Genomic DNA, 22,283 nt, shown 5'->3' with positions numbered 1-22,283 from the left:
CAAAATGATCAATTCAACATAGACTTTGCTTTCTGTCCTCCTTTTAAACTTTCTTCCACCTATCTTGCCTTCAGGTTTGACTATGAATGTTTTCCATTTCGTCCTTTTTTGTAAAGTAAACTCTTGTCTGCATCCCATTCCACTTCCCCTTGAACACAGATGTCAGTAGTCAGATGACATTGCTTACCTACTCATGCCAAATATATCTGGGTAATATAGTGCTAGTCCATTCAGAGTTAAAAAAAACAACTACCTAACCTGGATCCCAAAAATGCTATTTACCCATTGCACCAGTTAACTGGGGAATGATACAGGACTCCTTAAAACATATCTCTACCATATGAGGTTAAAAATCCAGGTCCTGCATCTATTTTGTTAAATGGTTCAAATTAAAGTATGAAGACCCCAGCTATCAGAAGGCCGAAATAGCTCAGTTGGGAGAGCGTTAGACTGAAGATCTAAAGGTCCCTGGTTCAATCCCGGGTTTCGGCACAGTTGAGAGGTTCCTTGCTTCTAACAAAATAGGTCTTGGAATCAGCTGTAGTACTTTTTCTCTATTCATCAAATTTTTTCCAACTGATCTACAACACAATCAATTTAACATAGACTTTGCTTTATGTACTCCTTCTAAACTTGCTTCCACCTCTCTTACCTTCAGGTTTGACAATGAATATTTCCCATTTCATGCTTTTTTGTAAAGTAAACTCTTGTCTGCATTACCTTCCACTTCCCCTTGAACACAGATGTCAGTAGTCAGATGACATTGCTTACCTACTCATGCCAAATATATCTGGGTAATATAGTGCTAGTCCATTCAGAGTTAAAAAAACAACTACCTAACCTGGATCCCAAAACTGCTATTTGCCCATTGCACCAGTTAATTGCGGAATGATACAGGACTCCTTAAAACATATCTCTACCATATGAGGTTAAAAATCCAGGTCCTGCATCTATTTTGTTAAATAGTTTAAATTAAAGTATGTAGACCACAGCTATAAGCAGGCCGCAATAGCTCAGTTGGGAGAGCGTTAGACTGAAGATCTAAAGGTCCCTGGTTCCATCCCGGGTTTCGGCACAGTTGAGAGGTTCCTTGCTTCTAACAAAATAGGTCTTGGAATCAGCTGTAGTACTTTTCTCTCTATCAACATTTTTATCAACTGATCTACAAAATGATCAATTCAACATAGACTTTGCTTTCTGTCCTCCTTTTAAACTTTCTTCCACCTATCTTGCCTTCAGGTTTGACAATGAATGTTTCCCATTTCGTCCTTTTTTGTAAAGTAAACTCTTGTCTGCATCACATTCCACTTCCCCTTGAACACAGATGTCAGTAGTCAGATGACATTGCTTACCTACTCATGCCAAATATATCTAGGTAATATAGTGCTAGTCCATTCAGAGTTAAAAAAACAACTACCTAACCTGGATCCCAAAAATGCTATTTACCCATTGCACCAGTTAACTGGGGAATGATACAGGACTCCTTAAAACATATCTCTACCATATGAGGGTAAAAATCCAGGTCCTGCATCTATTTTGTTAAATGATTTAAATTAAAGTATGAAGACCCCAGCTATAAGCAGGCCGAAATATCTCAGTTGGGAGAGAGTTAGACTGAAGATCTAAAGGTCCCTGGTTCAATCCCGGGTTTCGGCACAGTTGAGAGGTTCCTTGCTTCTAACAAAATAGGTCTTGGAATCAGCTGTAGTACTTTTTCTCTATTCATCAAATTTTTTCCAACTGATCTACAACACAATCAATTTAACATAGACTTTGCTTTATGTCCTCCTTCTAAACTTGCTTGCACCTCTCTTACCTTCAGGTTTGACAATGAATATTTCCCATTTCATGCTTTTTTGTAAAGTAAACTCCTGTCTGCATTACCTTCCACCTCCCCTTGAATACAGATGTCAGTAGTCAGATGACATTGCTTACCTACTCATGCCAAATATATCTGGGTAATATAGTGCTAGTCCATTCAGAGTTAAAAAAACAACTACCTAACCTGGATCCCAAAACTGCTATTTGCCCATTGCACCAGTTAATTGTGGAATGATACAGGACTCCTTAAAACATATCTCTACCATATGAGGTTAAAAATCCAGGTCCTGCATCTATTTTGTTAAATGGTTTAAATTAAAGTATGAAGACCACAGCTATAAGCAGGCCGCAATAGCTCAGTTGGGAGAGCGTTAGACTGACGATCTAAAGGTCCCTGGTTCAATCCCGGGTTTCGGCACAGTTGAGAGGTTCCTTGCTTCTAACAAAATAGGTCTTGGAATCAGCTGTAGTACTTTTTTCTCTATCAACATTTTTATCAACTGATCTACAAAATGATCAATTCAACATAGACTTTGCTTTCTGTCCTCCTTTTAAACTTTCTTCCACCTATCTTGCCTTCAGGTTTGACAATGAATGTTTCCCATTTCGTCCTTTTTTGTAAAGTAAACTCTTGTCTGCATCACATTCCACTTCCCCTTGAACACAGATGTCAGTAGTCAGATGACATTGCTTACCTACTCATGCCAAATATATCTAGGTAATATAGTGCTAGTCCATTTCGAGTTAAAAAAACAACTACCTAACCTGGATCCCAAAAATGCTATTTACCCATTGCTCCAGTTAACTGGGGAATGATACAGGACTCCTTAAAACATATCTCTACCATATGAGGTTAAAAATCCAGGCCCTGCATCTATTTTGTTAAATGGTTTAAATTAAAGTATGAAGACCACAGCTATAAGCAGGCCGAAATAGCTCAGTTGGGAGAGCGTTAGACTGAAGATCTAAAGGTCCCTGATTCAATCCCGGGTTTCGGCACAGTTGAGAGGTTCCTTGCTTCTAACAAAATAGGTCTTGGAATCAGCTGTAGTACTTTTTCTCTATTCATCACATTTTTTCCAACTGATCTACAACACAATCAATTTAACATAGACTTTGCTTTCTGTCCTCCTTTTAAACTTTCTTCCACCTATCTTGCCTTCAGGTTTGACAATGAATGTTTCCCATTTCATGCTTTTTTGTAAAGTAAACTCTTGTCTGCATTACCTTCCACCTCCCCTTGAATACAGATGTCAGTAGTCAGATGACACTGCTTACCTACTCATGCCAAATATATCTGGGTAATATAGTGCTAGTCCATTCAGAGTTAAAAAAACAACTACCTAACCTGGATCCCAAAAATGCTATTTACCCATTGCACCAGTTAATTGCGGAATGATACAGGACTCCTTAAAACATATCTCACCATATGAGGTTAAAAATCCAGGTCCTGCATCTATTTTGTTAAATGGTTTAAATTAAAGTATGAAGACCACAGCTATAAGCAGGCCAAAATAGCTAAGCTGGGAGAGCGTTAGACTGAAGATCTAAAGGTCCGTGGTTCAATCCCGGGTTTCGGCACAGTTGAGAGGTTCCTTGCTTCTAACAAAATAGGTCTTGGAATCAGCTGTAGTACTCTTTTCTCTATCAACATTTTTATCAACTGATCTACAAAATGATCAATTCAACATAGACTTTGCTTTCTGTCCTCCTTTTAAACTTTCTTCCACCTATCTTGCCTTCAGGTTTGACTATGAATGTTTTCCATTTTGTCCTTTTTTGTAAAGTAAACTCTTGTCTGCATCACATTCCACTTCCCCTTGAACACAGATGTCAGTAGTCAGATGACATTGCTTACCTACTCATGCCAAATATATCTGGGTAATATAGTGCTAGTCCATTCAGAGTTAAAAAAAACAACTACCTAACCTGGATCCCAAAAATGCTATTTACCCATTGCACCAGTTAACTGGGGAATGATACAGGACTCCTTAAAACATATCTCTACCATATGAGGTTAAAAATCCAGGTCCTGATTCTATTTTGTTAAATGGTTCAAATTAAAGTATGAAGACCCCAGCTATCAGAAGGCCGAAATAGCTCAGTTGGCCGAGCGTTAGACTGAAGATCTAAAGGTCCCTGGTTCAATCCTGGGTTTTGGCACAGTTGAGAGGTTCCTTGCTTCTAACAAAATAGGTCTTGGGATCAGCTGTAGTTCTTTTTCTCTATTCATCAAATTTTTTCCAACTGATCTACAACACAATCAATTTAACATAGACTTTGCTTATGTCCTCCTTCTAAACTTGCTTCCACCTCTCTTACCTTCAGGTTTGACAATGAATATTTCCCATTTCATGCTTTTTTGTAAAGTAAACTCTTGTCTGCATTACCTTCCACTTCCCCTTGAACACAGATGTCAGTAGTCAGATGACATTGCTTACCTACTCATGCCAAATATATCTGGGTAATATAGTGCTAGTCCATTCAGAGTTAAAAAAACAACTACCTAACCTGGATCCAAAAAATGCTATTTACCCATTGCACCAGTTAATTGCGGAATGATACAGGTCTCCTTAAAACATATCTCTACCATATGAGGTTAAAAATCCAGGTCCTGCATCTATTTTGTTAAATGGTTTAAATTAAAGTATGAAGACCACAGCTATAAGCAGGCCGAAATAGCTCAGTTGGGAGAGCGTTAGACTGAAGATCTAAAGGTCCCTGGTTCAATCCCGGGTTTCGGCACAGTTGAGAGGTTCCTTGCTTCTAACAAAATAGGTCTTGGAATCAGCTGTAGTACTTTTTCTCTATTCATCAAATTTTTTCCAACTGATCTACAACACAATCAATTTAACATAGACTTTGCTTTATGTCCTCCTTCTAAACTTGCTTCCACCTCTCTTACCTTCAGGTTTGACAATGAATATTTCCCATTTCATGCTTTTTTGTAAAGTAAACTCTTGTCTGCATTACCTTCGACCTCCCCTTGAATACAGATGTCAGTAGTCAGATGACATTGCTTACCTACTCATGCCAAATATATCTGGATCCCAAAAATGCTATTTACCCATTGCACCAGTTAATTGCGGAATGATACAGGACTCCTTAAAACATATCTCACCATATGAGGTTAAAAATCGAGGTCCTGCATCTATTTTGTTAAATGGTTTAAATTAAAGTATGAAGACCACAGCTATAAGCAGGCCGAAATAGCTAAGTTGGGAGAGCGTTAGACTGAAGATCTAAAGGTCACTGGTTCAATCCCGGGTTTCGGCACAGTTGAGAGGTTCCTTGCTTCTAACAAAATAGGTCTTGGAATCAGCTGTAGTACTTTTTTCTCTATCAACATTTTTATCAACTGATCTACAAAATGATCAATTCAACATAGACTTTGCTTTCTGTCCTCCTTTTAAACTTTCTTCCACCTATCTTGCCTTCAGGTTTGACTATGAATGTTTTCCATTTCGTCCTTTTTTGTAAAGTAAACTCTTGTCTGCATCACATTCCACTTCCCCTTGAACACAGATGTCAGTAGTCAGATGACATTGCTTACCTACTCATGCCAAATATATCTGGGTGATATAGTGCTAGTCCATTCAGAGTTAAAAAAACAACTACCTAACCTGGATCCCAGAAATGCTATTTACCCATTGCACCAGTTAACTGGGGAATGATACAGGACTCCTTAAAACATATCTCTACCATATGAGGTTAAAAATCCAGGTCCTGCATCTATTGTGTTAAATGGTTCAAATTAAAGTATTAAGACCCCAGATATCAGAAGGCCGAAATAGCTCAGTTGGGAGAGCATTAGACTGAAGATCTAAAGGTCCCTGGTTCAATCCCGGGTTTCGGCACAGTTGAGAGGTTCCTTGCTTCTAACAAAATAGGTCTTGGAATCAGCTGTAGTACTTTTTTCTCTATCAACATTTTTATCAACTGATCTACAAAATGATCAATTCAACATAGACTTTGCTTTCTGTCCTCCTTTTAAACTTTCTTCCACCTATCTTGCCTTCAGGTTTGACTATGAATGTTTTCCATTTCGTCCTTTTTTGTAAAGTAAACTCTTGTCTGCATCACATTCCACTTCCCCTTGAACACAGATGTCAGTAGTCAGATGACATTGCTTACCTACTCATGCCAAATATATCTGGGTAATATAGTGCTAGTCCATTCAGAGTTAAAAAAACAACTACCTAACCTGGATCCCAAAAATGCTATTTACCCATTGCACCAGTTAACTGGGGAATGATACAGGACTCCTTAAAACATAACCTACCATATGAGGTTAAAAATCTAGGTCCTGCATCTATTTTGTTAAATGGTTTAAATTAAAGTATGAAGACCCCAGCTATCAGAAGGCCGAAATAGCTCAGTTGGGTGAGCGTTAGACTGAAGATCTAAAGGTCCCTGGTTCAATCCCGGGTTTCGGCACAGTTGAGAGGTTCCTTGCTTCTAACAAAATAGGTCTTGGGATCAGCTGTAGTTCTTTTTCTCTATTCATCAAATTTTTTCCAACTGATCTACAACACAATCAATTTAACATAGACTTTGCTTTATGTCCTCCTTCTAAACTTGCTTCCACCTCTCTTACCTTCAGGTTTGACAATGAATATTTCCCATTTCATGCTTTTTTGTAAAGTAAACTCTTGTCTGCATTACCTTCCACTTCCCCTTGAACACAGATGTCAGTAGTCAGCTGACATTGCTTACTTACTCATGCCAAATATATCTGGGTAATATAGTGCTAGTCCATTCAGAGTTAAAAAAACAACTACCTAACCTGGATCCCAAAAATGCTATTTACCCATTGCACCAGTTAACTGGGGAATGATACAGGACTCCTTAAAACATATCTCTACCATATGAGGTTAAAAATCCAGGTCCTGCATCTATTTTGTTAAATGGTTTAAATTAAAGTATGAAGACCACAGCTATAAGCAGGCCGAAATTGCTCAGCTGGGAGAGCGTTAGACTGAAGCTCTAAAGGTCCCTGGTTCAATCCCGGGTTTTGGGCACAGTTGAGAGGTTCCTTGCTTCTAACAAAGTAGGTCTTGGAATCAGCTGTAGTACTTTTTCTCTATTCATCAAATTTTTTCCAACTGATCTACAACACAATCAATTTAACATAGACTTTGCTTTATGTCCTCCTTCTAAACTTGCTTCCACCTCTCTTACCTTCAGGTTTGACAATGAATATTTCCCATTTCATGCTTTTTTGTAAAGTAAACTCTTGTCTGCATTACCTTCCACCTCCCCTTGAATACAGATGTCAGTAGTCAGATGACATTGCTTACCTACTCATGCCAAATATATCTGGGTAATATAGTGCTAGTCCATTCAGAGTTAAAAAAACAACTACCTAACCTGGATCCCAAAACTGCTATTTGCCCATTGCACCAGTTAATTGCGGAATGATACAGGACTCCTTAAAACATATCTCTACCATATGAGGTTAAAAATCCAGGTCCTGCATCTATTTTGTTAAATGTTTTAAATTAAAGTATGAAGACCACAGCTATAAGCAGGCCGCAATAGCTCAGTTGGGAGAGTGTTAGACTGAAGATCTAAAGGTCCCTGGTTCAATCCCGGGTTTCGGCACAGTTGAGAGGTTCCTTGCTTCTAACAAAATAGGTCTTGGAATAAGCTGTAGTACTTTTTTCTCTATCAACATTTTTATCAACTGATCTACAAAATGATCAATTCAACATAGACTTTGCTTTCTGTCCTCTTTTTAAACTTTCTTCCACCTATCTTGCCTTCAGGTTTGACAATGAATGTTTCCCATTTCGTCCTTTTTTGTAAAGTAAACTCTTGTCTGCATCACATTCCACTTCCCCTTGAACACAGATGTCAGTAGTCAGATGACATTGCTTACCTACTCATGCCAAATATATCTAGGTAATATAGTGCTAGTCCATTCAGAGTTAAAAAAACAACTACCTAACCTGGATCCCAAAAATACTATTTACCCATTGCACCAGTTAACTGGGGAATGGTACAGGACTCCTTAAAACATATCTCTACCATATGAGGTTAAAAATCCAGGTCCTGCATCTATTTTGTTAAATGGTTCAAATTAAAGTATGAAGACCACAGCTATGAGAAGGCCGAAATAGCTCAGTTTGGAGAGCGTTAGACTGAAGATCTAAAGATCCCTGGTTCAATCCCGGGTTTCGGCACAGTTGAGAGGTTCCTTGCTTCTAACAAAATAGGTCTTGGAATCAGCTGTAGAACTTTTTCTCTACTCATCAAATTTTTTCCAACTGATCTACAACACAATCAATTTAACATAGACTTTGCTTTATATCCTCCTTCTAAACTTGCTTCCACCTCTCTTACCTTCAGGTTTGACAATGAATATTTCCCATTTCATGCTTTTTTGTAAAGTAAACTCTTGTCTGCATTACCTTCCACTTCCCCTTGAACACAGATGTCAGTAGTCAGATGACATTGCTTACCTACTCATGCCAAATATATCTGGGTAATATAGTGCTAGTCCATTCAGAGTTAAAAAAACAACTACCTAACCTGGATCCCAAAAATGCTATTTACCCACTGCACCAGTTAATTGCGGAATGATACAGGACTCCTTAAAACATATCTCACCATATGAGGTTAAAAATCCAGGTCCTGCATCTATTTTGTTAAATGGTTTAAATTAAAGTATGAAGACCACAGCTGTAAGCAGGCCGAAATAGCTCAGTTGGGAGAGCGTTAGACTGCAGATCTAAAGGTCCCTGGTTCAATCCCGGGTTTTGGCACAGTTGAGAGGTTCCTTGCTTCTAACAAAATAGGTCTTGGAATCAGCTGTAGTACTTTTTTCTCTATTAACATTTTTATCAACTGATCTACAAAATGATCAATTCAACATAGACTTTGCTTTCTGTCCTCCTTTTAAACTTTCTTCCACCTATCTTGCCTTCAGGTTTGACTATGAATGTTTTCCATTTCGTCCTTTTTTGTAAAGTAAACTCTTGTCTGCATCCCATTCCACTTCCCCTTGAACACAGATGTCAGTAGTCAGATGACATTGCTTACCTACTCATGCCAAATATATCTGGGTAATATAGTGCTAGTCCATTCAGAGTTAAAAAAAACAACTACCTAACCTGGATCCCAAAAATGCTATTTACCCATTGCACCAGTTAACTGGGGAATGATACAGGACTCCTTAAAACATATCTCTACCATATGAGGTTAAAAATCCAGGTCCTGCATCTATTTTGTTAAATGGTTCAAATTAAAGTATGAAGACCCCAGCTATCAGAAGGCCGAAATAGCTCAGTTGGGAGAGCGTTAGACTGAAGATCTAAAGGTCCCTGGTTCAATCCCGGGTTTCGGCACAGTTGAGAGGTTCCTTGCTTCTAACAAAATAGGTCTTGGAATCAGCTGTAGTACTTTTTCTCTATTCATCAAATTTTTTCCAACTGATCTACAACACAATCAATTTAACATAGACTTTGCTTTATGTACTCCTTCTAAACTTGCTTCCACCTCTCTTACCTTCAGGTTTGACAATGAATATTTCCCATTTCATGCTTTTTTGTAAAGTAAACTCTTGTCTGCATTACCTTCCACTTCCCCTTGAACACAGATGTCAGTAGTCAGATGACATTGCTTACCTACTCATGCCAAATATATCTGGGTAATATAGTGCTAGTCCATTCAGAGTTAAAAAAACAACTACCTAACCTGGATCCCAAAACTGCTATTTGCCCATTGCACCAGTTAATTGCGGAATGATACAGGACTCCTTAAAACATATCTCTACCATATGAGGTTAAAAATCCAGGTCCTGCATCTATTTTGTTAAATAGTTTAAATTAAAGTATGTAGACCACAGCTATAAGCAGGCCGCAATAGCTCAGTTGGGAGAGCGTTAGACTGAAGATCTAAAGGTCCCTGGTTCCATCCCGGGTTTCGGCACAGTTGAGAGGTTCCTTGCTTCTAACAAAATAGGTCTTGGAATCAGCTGTAGTACTTTTCTCTCTATCAACATTTTTATCAACTGATCTACAAAATGATCAATTCAACATAGACTTTGCTTTCTGTCCTCCTTTTAAACTTTCTTCCACCTATCTTGCCTTCAGGTTTGACAATGAATGTTTCCCATTTCGTCCTTTTTTGTAAAGTAAACTCTTGTCTGCATCACATTCCACTTCCCCTTGAACACAGATGTCAGTAGTCAGATGACATTGCTTACCTACTCATGCCAAATATATCTAGGTAATATAGTGCTAGTCCATTCAGAGTTAAAAAAACAACTACCTAACCTGGATCCCAAAAATGCTATTTACCCATTGCACCAGTTAACTGGGGAATGATACAGGACTCCTTAAAACATATCTCTACCATATGAGGGTAAAAATCCAGGTCCTGCATCTATTTTGTTAAATGATTTAAATTAAAGTATGAAGACCCCAGCTATAAGCAGGCCGAAATATCTCAGTTGGGAGAGAGTTAGACTGAAGATCTAAAGGTCCCTGGTTCAATCCCGGGTTTCGGCACAGTTGAGAGGTTCCTTGCTTCTAACAAAATAGGTCTTGGAATCAGCTGTAGTACTTTTTCTCTATTCATCAAATTTTTTCCAACTGATCTACAACACAATCAATTTAACATAGACTTTGCTTTATGTCCTCCTTCTAAACTTGCTTGCACCTCTCTTACCTTCAGGTTTGACAATGAATATTTCCCATTTCATGCTTTTTTGTAAAGTAAACTCCTGTCTGCATTACCTTCCACCTCCCCTTGAATACAGATGTCAGTAGTCAGATGACATTGCTTACCTACTCATGCCAAATATATCTGGGTAATATAGTGCTAGTCCATTCAGAGTTAAAAAAACAACTACCTAACCTGGATCCCAAAACTGCTATTTGCCCATTGCACCAGTTAATTGTGGAATGATACAGGACTCCTTAAAACATATCTCTACCATATGAGGTTAAAAATCCAGGTCCTGCATCTATTTTGTTAAATGGTTTAAATTAAAGTATGAAGACCACAGCTATAAGCAGGCCGCAATAGCTCAGTTGGGAGAGCGTTAGACTGACGATCTAAAGGTCCCTGGTTCAATCCCGGGTTTCGGCACAGTTGAGAGGTTCCTTGCTTCTAACAAAATAGGTCTTGGAATCAGCTGTAGTACTTTTTTCTCTATCAACATTTTTATCAACTGATCTACAAAATGATCAATTCAACATAGACTTTGCTTTCTGTCCTCCTTTTAAACTTTCTTCCACCTATCTTGCCTTCAGGTTTGACAATGAATGTTTCCCATTTCGTCCTTTTTTGTAAAGTAAACTCTTGTCTGCATCACATTCCACTTCCCCTTGAACACAGATGTCAGTAGTCAGATGACATTGCTTACCTACTCATGCCAAATATATCTAGGTAATATAGTGCTAGTCCATTTCGAGTTAAAAAAACAACTACCTAACCTGGATCCCAAAAATGCTATTTACCCATTGCTCCAGTTAACTGGGGAATGATACAGGACTCCTTAAAACATATCTCTACCATATGAGGTTAAAAATCCAGGCCCTGCATCTATTTTGTTAAATGGTTTAAATTAAAGTATGAAGACCACAGCTATAAGCAGGCCGAAATAGCTCAGTTGGGAGAGCGTTAGACTGAAGATCTAAAGGTCCCTGATTCAATCCCGGGTTTCGGCACAGTTGAGAGGTTCCTTGCTTCTAACAAAATAGGTCTTGGAATCAGCTGTAGTACTTTTTCTCTATTCATCACATTTTTTCCAACTGATCTACAACACAATCAATTTAACATAGACTTTGCTTTCTGTCCTCCTTTTAAACTTTCTTCCACCTATCTTGCCTTCAGGTTTGACAATGAATGTTTCCCATTTCATGCTTTTTTGTAAAGTAAACTCTTGTCTGCATTACCTTCCACCTCCCCTTGAATACAGATGTCAGTAGTCAGATGACACTGCTTACCTACTCATGCCAAATATATCTGGGTAATATAGTGCTAGTCCATTCAGAGTTAAAAAAACAACTACCTAACCTGGATCCCAAAAATGCTATTTACCCATTGCACCAGTTAATTGCGGAATGATACAGGACTCCTTAAAACATATCTCACCATATGAGGTTAAAAATCCAGGTCCTGCATCTATTTTGTTAAATGGTTTAAATTAAAGTATGAAGACCACAGCTATAAGCAGGCCAAAATAGCTAAGCTGGGAGAGCGTTAGACTGAAGATCTAAAGGTCCGTGGTTCAATCCCGGGTTTCGGCACAGTTGAGAGGTTCCTTGCTTCTAACAAAATAGGTCTTGGAATCAGCTGTAGTACTCTTTTCTCTATCAACATTTTTATCAACTGATCTACAAAATGATCAATTCAACATAGACTTTGCTTTCTGTCCTCCTTTTAAACTTTCTTCCACCTATCTTGCCTTCAGGTTTGACTATGAATGTTTTCCATTTTGTCCTTTTTTGTAAAGTAAACTCTTGTCTGCATCACATTCCACTTCCCCTTGAACACAGATGTCAGTAGTCAGATGACATTGCTTACCTACTCATGCCAAATATATCTGGGTAATATAGTGCTAGTCCATTCAGAGTTAAAAAAAACAACTACCTAACCTGGATCCCAAAAATGCTATTTACCCATTGCACCAGTTAACTGGGGAATGATACAGGACTCCTTAAAACATATCTCTACCATATGAGGTTAAAAATCCAGGTCCTGATTCTATTTTGTTAAATGGTTCAAATTAAAGTATGAAGACCCCAGCTATCAGAAGGCCGAAATAGCTCAGTTGGCCGAGCGTTAGACTGAAGATCTAAAGGTCCCTGGTTCAATCCTGGGTTTTGGCACAGTTGAGAGGTTCCTTGCTTCTAACAAAATAGGTCTTGGGATCAGCTGTAGTTCTTTTTCTCTATTCATCAAATTTTTTCCAACTGATCTACAACACAATCAATTTAACATAGACTTTGCTTATGTCCTCCTTCTAAACTTGCTTCCACCTCTCTTACCTTCAGGTTTGACAATGAATATTTCCCATTTCATGCTTTTTTGTAAAGTAAACTCTTGTCTGCATTACCTTCCACTTCCCCTTGAACACAGATGTCAGTAGTCAGATGACATTGCTTACCTACTCATGCCAAATATATCTGGGTAATATAGTGCTAGTCCATTCAGAGTTAAAAAAACAACTACCTAACCTGGATCCAAAAAATGCTATTTACCCATTGCACCAGTTAATTGCGGAATGATACAGGTCTCCTTAAAACATATCTCTACCATATGAGGTTAAAAATCCAGGTCCTGCATCTATTTTGTTAAATGGTTTAAATTAAAGTATGAAGACCACAGCTATAAGCAGGCCGAAATAGCTCAGTTGGGAGAGCGTTAGACTGAAGATCTAAAGGTCCCTGGTTCAATCCCGGGTTTCGGCACAGTTGAGAGGTTCCTTGCTTCTAACAAAATAGGTCTTGGAATCAGCTGTAGTACTTTTTCTCTATTCATCAAATTTTTTCCAACTGATCTACAACACAATCAATTTAACATAGACTTTGCTTTATGTCCTCCTTCTAAACTTGCTTCCACCTCTCTTACCTTCAGGTTTGACAATGAATATTTCCCATTTCATGCTTTTTTGTAAAGTAAACTCTTGTCTGCATTACCTTCGACCTCCCCTTGAATACAGATGTCAGTAGTCAGATGACATTGCTTACCTACTCATGCCAAATATATCTGGATCCCAAAAATGCTATTTACCCATTGCACCAGTTAATTGCGGAATGATACAGGACTCCTTAAAACATATCTCACCATATGAGGTTAAAAATCGAGGTCCTGCATCTATTTTGTTAAATGGTTTAAATTAAAGTATGAAGACCACAGCTATAAGCAGGCCGAAATAGCTAAGTTGGGAGAGCGTTAGACTGAAGATCTAAAGGTCACTGGTTCAATCCCGGGTTTCGGCACAGTTGAGAGGTTCCTTGCTTCTAACAAAATAGGTCTTGGAATCAGCTGTAGTACTTTTTTCTCTATCAACATTTTTATCAACTGATCTACAAAATGATCAATTCAACATAGACTTTGCTTTCTGTCCTCCTTTTAAACTTTCTTCCACCTATCTTGCCTTCAGGTTTGACTATGAATGTTTTCCATTTCGTCCTTTTTTGTAAAGTAAACTCTTGTCTGCATCACATTCCACTTCCCCTTGAACACAGATGTCAGTAGTCAGATGACATTGCTTACCTACTCATGCCAAATATATCTGGGTGATATAGTGCTAGTCCATTCAGAGTTAAAAAAACAACTACCTAACCTGGATCCCAGAAATGCTATTTACCCATTGCACCAGTTAACTGGGGAATGATACAGGACTCCTTAAAACATATCTCTACCATATGAGGTTAAAAATCCAGGTCCTGCATCTATTGTGTTAAATGGTTCAAATTAAAGTATTAAGACCCCAGATATCAGAAGGCCGAAATAGCTCAGTTGGGAGAGCATTAGACTGAAGATCTAAAGGTCCCTGGTTCAATCCCGGGTTTCGGCACAGTTGAGAGGTTCCTTGCTTCTAACAAAATAGGTCTTGGAATCAGCTGTAGTACTTTTTTCTCTATCAACATTTTTATCAACTGATCTACAAAATGATCAATTCAACATAGACTTTGCTTTCTGTCCTCCTTTTAAACTTTCTTCCACCTATCTTGCCTTCAGGTTTGACTATGAATGTTTTCCATTTCGTCCTTTTTTGTAAAGTAAACTCTTGTCTGCATCACATTCCACTTCCCCTTGAACACAGATGTCAGTAGTCAGATGACATTGCTTACCTACTCATGCCAAATATATCTGGGTAATATAGTGCTAGTCCATTCAGAGTTAAAAAAACAACTACCTAACCTGGATCCCAAAAATGCTATTTACCCATTGCACCAGTTAACTGGGGAATGATACAGGACTCCTTAAAACATAACCTACCATATGAGGTTAAAAATCTAGGTCCTGCATCTATTTTGTTAAATGGTTTAAATTAAAGTATGAAGACCCCAGCTATCAGAAGGCCGAAATAGCTCAGTTGGGTGAGCGTTAGACTGAAGATCTAAAGGTCCCTGGTTCAATCCCGGGTTTCGGCACAGTTGAGAGGTTCCTTGCTTCTAACAAAATAGGTCTTGGGATCAGCTGTAGTTCTTTTTCTCTATTCATCAAATTTTTTCCAACTGATCTACAACACAATCAATTTAACATAGACTTTGCTTTATGTCCTCCTTCTAAACTTGCTTCCACCTCTCTTACCTTCAGGTTTGACAATGAATATTTCCCATTTCATGCTTTTTTGTAAAGTAAACTCTTGTCTGCATTACCTTCCACTTCCCCTTGAACACAGATGTCAGTAGTCAGCTGACATTGCTTACTTACTCATGCCAAATATATCTGGGTAATATAGTGCTAGTCCATTCAGAGTTAAAAAAACAACTACCTAACCTGGATCCCAAAAATGCTATTTACCCATTGCACCAGTTAATTGCGGAATGATACAGGACTCCTTAAAACATATCTCACCATATGAGGTTAAAAATCCAGGTCCTGCATCTGTTTTGTTAAATGGTTTAAATTAAAGTATGAAGACCACAGCTATAAGCAGGCCGAAATAGCTCAGTTGGTAGAGCGTTAGACTGAAGATCTAAAGGTCCCTGGTTCAATCCCGGGTTTCGGCACAGTTGAGAGGTTCCTTGCTTCTAACAAAATAGGTCTTGGAATCAGCTGTAGTACTTTTTTCTCTATCAACATTTTTATCAACTGATCTACAAAATGATCAATTCAACATAGACTTTGCTTTCTGTCCTCCTTTTAAACTTTCTTCCACCTATCTTGCCTTCCGGTTTGAGTATGAATGTTTTCCATTTCGTCCTTTTTTGTAAAGTAAACTCTTGTCTGCATCACATTCCACTTCCCCTTGAACACAGATGTCAGTAGTCAGATGACATTGCTTACCTACTCATGCCAAATATATCTGGGTAATATTGTGCTAGTCCATTCAGAGTTAAAAAAACAACTACCTAACCTGGATCCCAAAAATGCTATTTACCCATTGCACCAGTTAACTGGGGAATGATACAGGACTCCTTAAAACATATCTCTACCATATGAGGTTAAAAATCCAGGTCCTGCATCTATTTTGTTAAATGGTTCAAATTAAAGTATGAAGACCCCAGCTATCAGAAGACCGAAATAGCTCAGTTGGGAGAGCGTTAGACTGAAGATCTAAAGGTCCATGGTTCAATCCCGGGTTTCGGCACAGTTGAGACGTTCCTTGCTTCTAACAAAATAGGTCTTGGAGTCAGCTGTAGTACTTTTTCTCTATTCATCAAATTTTTTCCAACTGATCTACAACACAATCAATTTAACATAGACTTTGCTTTATGTCCTCCTTCTAAACTTGCTTCCACCTCTCTTATCTTCAGGTTTGACAATGAATATTTCCCATTTCATGCTTTTTTGTAAAGTAAACTCTTGTCTGCATTACCTTCCACTTCCCCTTGAACACAGATGTCAGTAGTCAGATGACATTGCTTACCTACTCATGCCAAATATATCTGGATAATATAGTGCTAGTCCATTCAGAGTTAAAAAAACAACTACCTAACCTGGATCCCAAAAATGCTATTTACCCATTGCACCAGTTAACTGGGGAATGATACAGGACTCCTTAAAACATATCTCTACCATATGAGGTTGAACATCCAGGTCCTGCATCTATTTTGTTAAATGGTTCAAATTAAAGTATGAAGACCACAGCTATCAGAAGGCCGAAATAGCTCAGTTGGGAGAGCGTTAGACTGAAGATCTAAAGGTCCCTGGTTCAATCCCGGGTTTCGGCACAGTTGAGAGGTTCCTTGCTTCTAACAAAATAGGTCTTGGAATCAGCTGTAGTACTTTTTCTCTATTCATCAAATTTTTTCCAACTGATCTACAACACAATCAATTTAACATAGACTTTGCTTTATATCCTCCTTCTAAACTTGCTTCCACCTCTCTTACCTTCAGGTTTGACAATGAATATTTCCCATTTCATGCTTTTTTGTAAAGTAAACTCTTGTCTGCATTACCTTCCACTTCCCCTTGAACACAGATGTCAGTAGTCAGATGACATTGCTTACCTACTCATGCCAAATATATCTGGGTAATATAGTGCTAGTCCATTCAGAGTTAAAAAAACAACTACCTAACCTGGATCCCAAAAATGCTATTTACCCATTGCACCAGTTAATTGCGGAATGATACAGGACTCCTTAAAACATATCTCACCATATGAGGTTAAAAATCCAGGTCCTGCATCTGTTTTGTTAAATGGTTTAAATTAAAGTATGAAGACCACAGCTATAAGCAGGCCGAAATAGCTCAGTTGGGAGAGTGTTAGACTGAAGATCTAAAGGTCCCTGGTTCAATCCCGGGTTTCGGCACAGTTGAGAGGTTCCTTGCTTCTAACAAAATAGGTCTTGGAATCAGCTGTAGTACTTTTTCTCTAATAACATTTTTATCAACTGATCTAGAAAAATGATCAATTCAACATAGACTTTGCTTTCTGTCCTCCTTTTAAACTTTCTTCCACCTATCTTGCCTTCCGGTTTGACTATGAATGTTTTCCATTTCGTCCTTTTTTGTAAAGTAAACTCTTGTCTGCATCACATTCCACTTCCCCTTGAACACAGATGTCAGTAGTCAGATGCCATTGCTTACCTACTCATGCCTAATATATCTGCGTAATATAGTGCTAGTCCATTCAGAGTTAAAAAAACAACTACCTAACCTGGATCCCAAAAATGCTATTTACCCATTGCACCAGTTAACTGGGGAATGATACAGGACTCCTTAAAACATATCTCTACCATATGAGGTTAAAAATCCAGGTCCTGCATCTATTTTGTTAAATGGTTCAAATTAAAGTATGAAGACCCCAGCTATCAGAAGGCCGAAATAGCTCAATTGGGAGAGCGTTAGACTGAAGATCTAAAGGTCCCTGGTTCAATCCCGGGTTTCGGCACAGTTGAGACGTTCCTTGCTTCTAACAAAATAGGTCTTGGAATCAGCTGTAGTACTTTTTCTCTATTCGTCAAATTTTTTCCAACTGATCTACAACACAATCAATTTAACATAGACTTTGCTTTATGTCCTCCTTCTAAACTTGCTTCCACCTCTCTTACCTTCAGGTTTGACAATGAATATTTCCCATTTCATGCTTTTTTGTAAAGTAAACTCTTGTCTGCATTACCTTCCACTTCCCCTTGAACACAGATGTCAGTAGTCAGATGACATTGCTTACCTACTCATGCCAAATATATCTGGATAATATAGTGCTAGTCCATTCAGAGTTAAAAAAACAACTACCTAACCTGGATCCAAAAAATGCTATTTACCCATTGTACCAGTTAATTGTGGAATGATACAGGTCTCCTTAAAACATATCTCTACCATATGAGGTTAAAAATACAGGTCCTGCATCTATTTTGTTAAATGGTTTAAATTAAAGTATGAAGACCACAGCTATAAGCAGGCCGAAATAGCTCAGTTGGGAGAGCGTTAGACTGAAGATCTAAAGGTCCCTGGTTCAATCCCGGGTTTCGGCACAGTTGAGAGGTTCCTTGCTTCTAACAAAATAGGTCTTGGAATCAGCTGTAGTACTTTTTCTCTATTCATCAAATTTTTTCCAACTGATCTACAACACTATCAATTTAACATAGACTTTGCTTTATGTCCTCCTTCTAAACTTGCTTCCACCTCTCTTACCTTCAGGTTTGACAATGAATATTTCCCATTTCATGCTTTTTTGTAAAGTAAACTCTTGTCTGCATTACCTTCCACCTCCCCTTGAATACAGATGTCAGTAGTCAGATGACATTGCTTACCTACTCATGCCAAATATATCTGGGTAATATAGTGCTAGCCCATTCAGAGTTAAAAAAACAACTACCTAACTTGGATCCCAAAAATGCTATTTGCCCATTGCACCAGTTAATTGCGGAATGATACAGGACTCCTTAAAACATATCTCTACCATATGAGGTTAAAAATCCAGGTCCTGCATCTATTTTGTTAAATGGTTTAAATTAGAGTATGAAGACCACAGCTATAAGCAGGCCGCTATAGCTCAGTTGGGACAGCGTTAGACTCTAGATCTAAAGGTCCCTGGTTCCATCCCGGGTTTCGGCACAGTTGAGAGGTTCCTTGCTTCTAACAAAATAGGTCTTGGAATCAGCTGTAGTACTTTTTTCTCTATCAACATTTTTATCAACTGATGTACAAAATGATCAATTCAACATAGACTTTGCTTTCTGTCCTCCTTTTAAACTTTCTTCGACCTATCTTGCCTTCAGGTTTGACAATGAATGTTTCCCATTTCGTCCTTTTTTGTAAAGTAAACTCTTGTCTGCATCACATTCCACTTCCCCTTGAACACAGATGTCAGTAGTCAGATGACATTGCTTACCTACTCATGCCAAATATATCTAGGTAATATAGTGCTAGTCCATTCAGAGTTAAAAAAACAACTACCTAACCTGGATCCCAAAAATGCTATTTACCCATTGCACCAGTTAACTGGGGAATGATACAGGACTCCTTAAAACATATCTCTACCATATGAGGTTAAAAATCCAGGTCCTGCATCTATTTTGTTAAATGGTTTAAATTAAAGTATGAAGACCACAGCTATAAGCAGGCCGAAATTGCTCAGCTGGGAGAGCGTTAGACTGAAGATCTAAAGGTCCCTGGTTCAATCCCGGGTTTGGGCACAGTTGAGAGGTTCCTTGATTCTAACAAAGTAGGTCTTGGAATCAGCTGTAGTACTTTTTCTCTATTCATCAAATTTTTTCCAACTGATCTACAACACAATCAATTTAACATAGACTTTGCTTTATGTCCTCCTTCTAAACTTGCTTCCACCTCTCTTACCTTCAGGTTTGACAATGAATATTTCCCATTTCATGCTTTTTTGTAAAGTAAACTCTTGTCTGCATTACCTTCCACCTCCCCTTGAATACAGATGTCAGTAGTCAGATGACATTGCTTACCTACTCATGCCAAATATATCTGGGTAATATAGTGCTAGTCCATTCAGAGTTAAAAAAACAACTACCTAACCTGGATCCCAAAACTGCTATTTGCCCATTGCACCAGTTAATTGCGGAATGATACAGGACTCCTTAAAACATATCTCTACCATATGAGGTTAAAAATCCAGGTCCTGCATCTATTTTGTTAAATGTTTTAAATTAAAGTATGAAGACCACAGCTATAAGCAGGCCGCAATAGCTCAGTTGGGAGAGCGTTAGACTGAAGATCTAAAGGTCCCTGGTTCAATCCCGGGTTTCGGCACAGTTGAGAGGTTCCTTGCTTCTAACAAAATAGGTCTTGGAATAAGCTGTAGTACTTTTTTCTCTATCAACATTTTTATCAACTGATCTACAAAATGATCAATTCAACATAGACTTTGCTTTCTGTCCTCTTTTTAAACTTTCTTCCACCTATCTTGCCTTCAGGTTTGACAATGAATGTTTCCCATTTCGTCCTTTTTTGTAAAGTAAACTCTTGTCTGCATCACATTCCACTTCCCCTTGAACACAGATGTCAGTAGTCAGATGACATTGCTTACCTACTCATGCCAAATATATCTAGGTAATATAGTGCTAGTCCATTCAGAGTTAAAAAAACAACTACCTAACCTGGATCCCAAAAATACTATTTACCCATTGCACCAGTTAACTGGGGAATGGTACAGGACTCCTTAAAACCTATCTCTACCATATGAGGTTAAAAATCCAGGTCCTGCATCTGTTTTGTTAAATGGTTTAAATTAAAGTATGAAGACCACAGCTATAAGCAGGCCGAAATAGCTCAGTTGGGAGAGTGTTAGACTGAAGATCTAAAGGTCCCTGATTCAATCCCGGGTTTCGGCACAGTTGAGAGGTTCCTTGCTTCTAACAAAATAGGTCTTGGAATCAGCTGTAGTACTTTTTCTCTATTAACATTTTTATCAACTGATCTAGAAAAATGATCAATTCAACATAGACTTTGCTTTCTGTCCTCCTTTTAAACTTTCTTCCACCTATCTTGCCTTCCGGTTTGACTATGAATGTTTTCCATTTCGTCCTTTTTTGTAAAGTAAACTCTTGTCTGCATCACATTCCACTTCCCCTTGAACACAGATGTCAGTAGTCAGATGCCATTGCTTACCTACTCATGCCTAATATATCTGCGTAATATAGTGCTAGTCCATTCAGAGTTAAAAAAACAACTACCTAACCTGGATCCCAAAAATGCTATTTACCCATTGCACCAGTTAACTGGGGAATGATACAGGACTCCTTAAAACATATCTCTACCATATGAGGTTAAAAATCCAGGTCCTGCATCTATTTTGTTAAATGGTTCAAATTAAAGTATGAAGACCCCAGCTATCAGAAGGCCGAAATAGCTCAATTGGGAGAGCGTTAGACTGAAGATCTAAAGGTCCCTGGTTCAATCCCGGGTTTCGGCACAGTTGAGACGTTCCTTGCTTCTAACAAAATAGGTCTTGGAATCAGCTGTAGTACTTTTTCTCTATTCATCAAATTTTTTCCAACTGATCTACAACACAATCAATTTAACATAGACTTTGCTTTATGTCCTCCTTCTAAACTTGCTTCCACCTCTCTTACCTTCAGGTTTGACAATGAATATTTCCCATTTCATGCTTTTTTGTAAAGTAAACTCTTGTCTGCATTACCTTCCACTTCCCCTTGAACACAGATGTCAGTAGTCAGATGACATTGCTTACCTACTCATGCCAAATATATCTGGATAATATAGTGCTAGTCCATTCAGAGTTAAAAAAACAACTACCTAACCTGGATCCAAAAAATGCTATTTACCCATTGTACCAGTTAATTGTGGAATGATACAGGTCTCCTTAAAACATATCTCTACCATATGAGGTTAAAAATACAGGTCCTGCATCTATTTTGTTAAATGGTTTAAATTAAAGTATGAAGACCACAGCTATAAGCAGGCCGAAATAGCTCAGTTGGGAGAGCGTTAGACTGAAGATCTAAAGGTCCCTGGTTCAATCCCGGGTTTCGGCACAGTTGAGAGGTTCCTTGCTTCTAACAAAATAGGTCTTGGAATCAGCTGTAGTACTTTTTCTCTATTCATCAAATTTTTTCCAACTGATCTACAACACTATCAATTTAACATAGACTTTGCTTTATGTCCTCCTTCTAAACTTGCTTCCACCTCTCTTACCTTCAGGTTTGACAATGAATATTTCCCATTTCATGCTTTTTTGTAAAGTAAACTCTTGTCTGCATTACCTTCCACCTCCCCTTGAATACAGATGTCAGTAGTCAGATGACATTGCTTACCTACTCATGCCAAATATATCTGGGTAATATAGTGCTAGCCCATTCAGAGTTAAAAAAACAACTACCTAACCTGGATCCCAAAAA

The 22,283-nt window shown here is 38.3% G+C and overlaps 15 non-coding genes across 15 annotated transcripts; all 15 read left to right on the top strand.

The window, feature by feature from the left end:
* The first annotated feature begins 419 nt into the window (after window positions 1–419).
* TRNAF-GAA (transfer RNA phenylalanine (anticodon GAA)) lies at window positions 420–492 on the top strand. Its single transcript has one exon. It is a non-coding gene; the product is annotated as a tRNA-Phe (tRNA).
* A 1,674-nt stretch (window positions 493–2,166) lies between these two features.
* On the top strand, window positions 2,167–2,239 carry TRNAV-GAC (transfer RNA valine (anticodon GAC)). The gene has a single exon. It is a non-coding gene; the product is annotated as a tRNA-Val (tRNA).
* A 2,254-nt stretch (window positions 2,240–4,493) lies between these two features.
* On the top strand, window positions 4,494–4,566 carry TRNAF-GAA (transfer RNA phenylalanine (anticodon GAA)). The gene has a single exon. It is a non-coding gene; the product is annotated as a tRNA-Phe (tRNA).
* A 1,039-nt stretch (window positions 4,567–5,605) lies between these two features.
* TRNAF-GAA (transfer RNA phenylalanine (anticodon GAA)) lies at window positions 5,606–5,678 on the top strand. Its single transcript has one exon. It is a non-coding gene; the product is annotated as a tRNA-Phe (tRNA).
* Window positions 5,679–8,515: 2,837 nt separating this feature from the next.
* Window positions 8,516–8,588, top strand: TRNAC-GCA (transfer RNA cysteine (anticodon GCA)). The gene has a single exon. It is a non-coding gene; the product is annotated as a tRNA-Cys (tRNA).
* A 509-nt stretch (window positions 8,589–9,097) lies between these two features.
* TRNAF-GAA (transfer RNA phenylalanine (anticodon GAA)) lies at window positions 9,098–9,170 on the top strand. Its single transcript has one exon. It is a non-coding gene; the product is annotated as a tRNA-Phe (tRNA).
* A 1,674-nt stretch (window positions 9,171–10,844) lies between these two features.
* Window positions 10,845–10,917, top strand: TRNAV-GAC (transfer RNA valine (anticodon GAC)). Its single transcript has one exon. It is a non-coding gene; the product is annotated as a tRNA-Val (tRNA).
* Window positions 10,918–13,171: 2,254 nt separating this feature from the next.
* TRNAF-GAA (transfer RNA phenylalanine (anticodon GAA)) lies at window positions 13,172–13,244 on the top strand. The gene has a single exon. It is a non-coding gene; the product is annotated as a tRNA-Phe (tRNA).
* A 1,039-nt stretch (window positions 13,245–14,283) lies between these two features.
* On the top strand, window positions 14,284–14,356 carry TRNAF-GAA (transfer RNA phenylalanine (anticodon GAA)). Its single transcript has one exon. It is a non-coding gene; the product is annotated as a tRNA-Phe (tRNA).
* A 1,089-nt stretch (window positions 14,357–15,445) lies between these two features.
* TRNAF-GAA (transfer RNA phenylalanine (anticodon GAA)) lies at window positions 15,446–15,518 on the top strand. The gene has a single exon. It is a non-coding gene; the product is annotated as a tRNA-Phe (tRNA).
* A 1,091-nt stretch (window positions 15,519–16,609) lies between these two features.
* Window positions 16,610–16,682, top strand: TRNAF-GAA (transfer RNA phenylalanine (anticodon GAA)). Its single transcript has one exon. It is a non-coding gene; the product is annotated as a tRNA-Phe (tRNA).
* A 1,090-nt stretch (window positions 16,683–17,772) lies between these two features.
* On the top strand, window positions 17,773–17,845 carry TRNAF-GAA (transfer RNA phenylalanine (anticodon GAA)). The gene has a single exon. It is a non-coding gene; the product is annotated as a tRNA-Phe (tRNA).
* A 510-nt stretch (window positions 17,846–18,355) lies between these two features.
* On the top strand, window positions 18,356–18,428 carry TRNAF-GAA (transfer RNA phenylalanine (anticodon GAA)). The gene has a single exon. It is a non-coding gene; the product is annotated as a tRNA-Phe (tRNA).
* Window positions 18,429–21,264: 2,836 nt separating this feature from the next.
* Window positions 21,265–21,337, top strand: TRNAF-GAA (transfer RNA phenylalanine (anticodon GAA)). The gene has a single exon. It is a non-coding gene; the product is annotated as a tRNA-Phe (tRNA).
* A 510-nt stretch (window positions 21,338–21,847) lies between these two features.
* TRNAF-GAA (transfer RNA phenylalanine (anticodon GAA)) lies at window positions 21,848–21,920 on the top strand. The gene has a single exon. It is a non-coding gene; the product is annotated as a tRNA-Phe (tRNA).
* Window positions 21,921–22,283: the final 363 nt, after the last annotated feature.

The sequence above is a fragment of the Lissotriton vulgaris genome, chromosome 8 (assembly GCF_964263255.1).
Source record: "Lissotriton vulgaris chromosome 8, aLisVul1.2, whole genome shotgun sequence".
NCBI classification, from domain to species: domain Eukaryota; kingdom Metazoa; phylum Chordata; class Amphibia; order Caudata; family Salamandridae; genus Lissotriton; species Lissotriton vulgaris.
The sequence above is the reverse complement of the archived record's forward strand: the minus strand, read 5'-3'. Positions and strand labels throughout refer to the sequence as shown.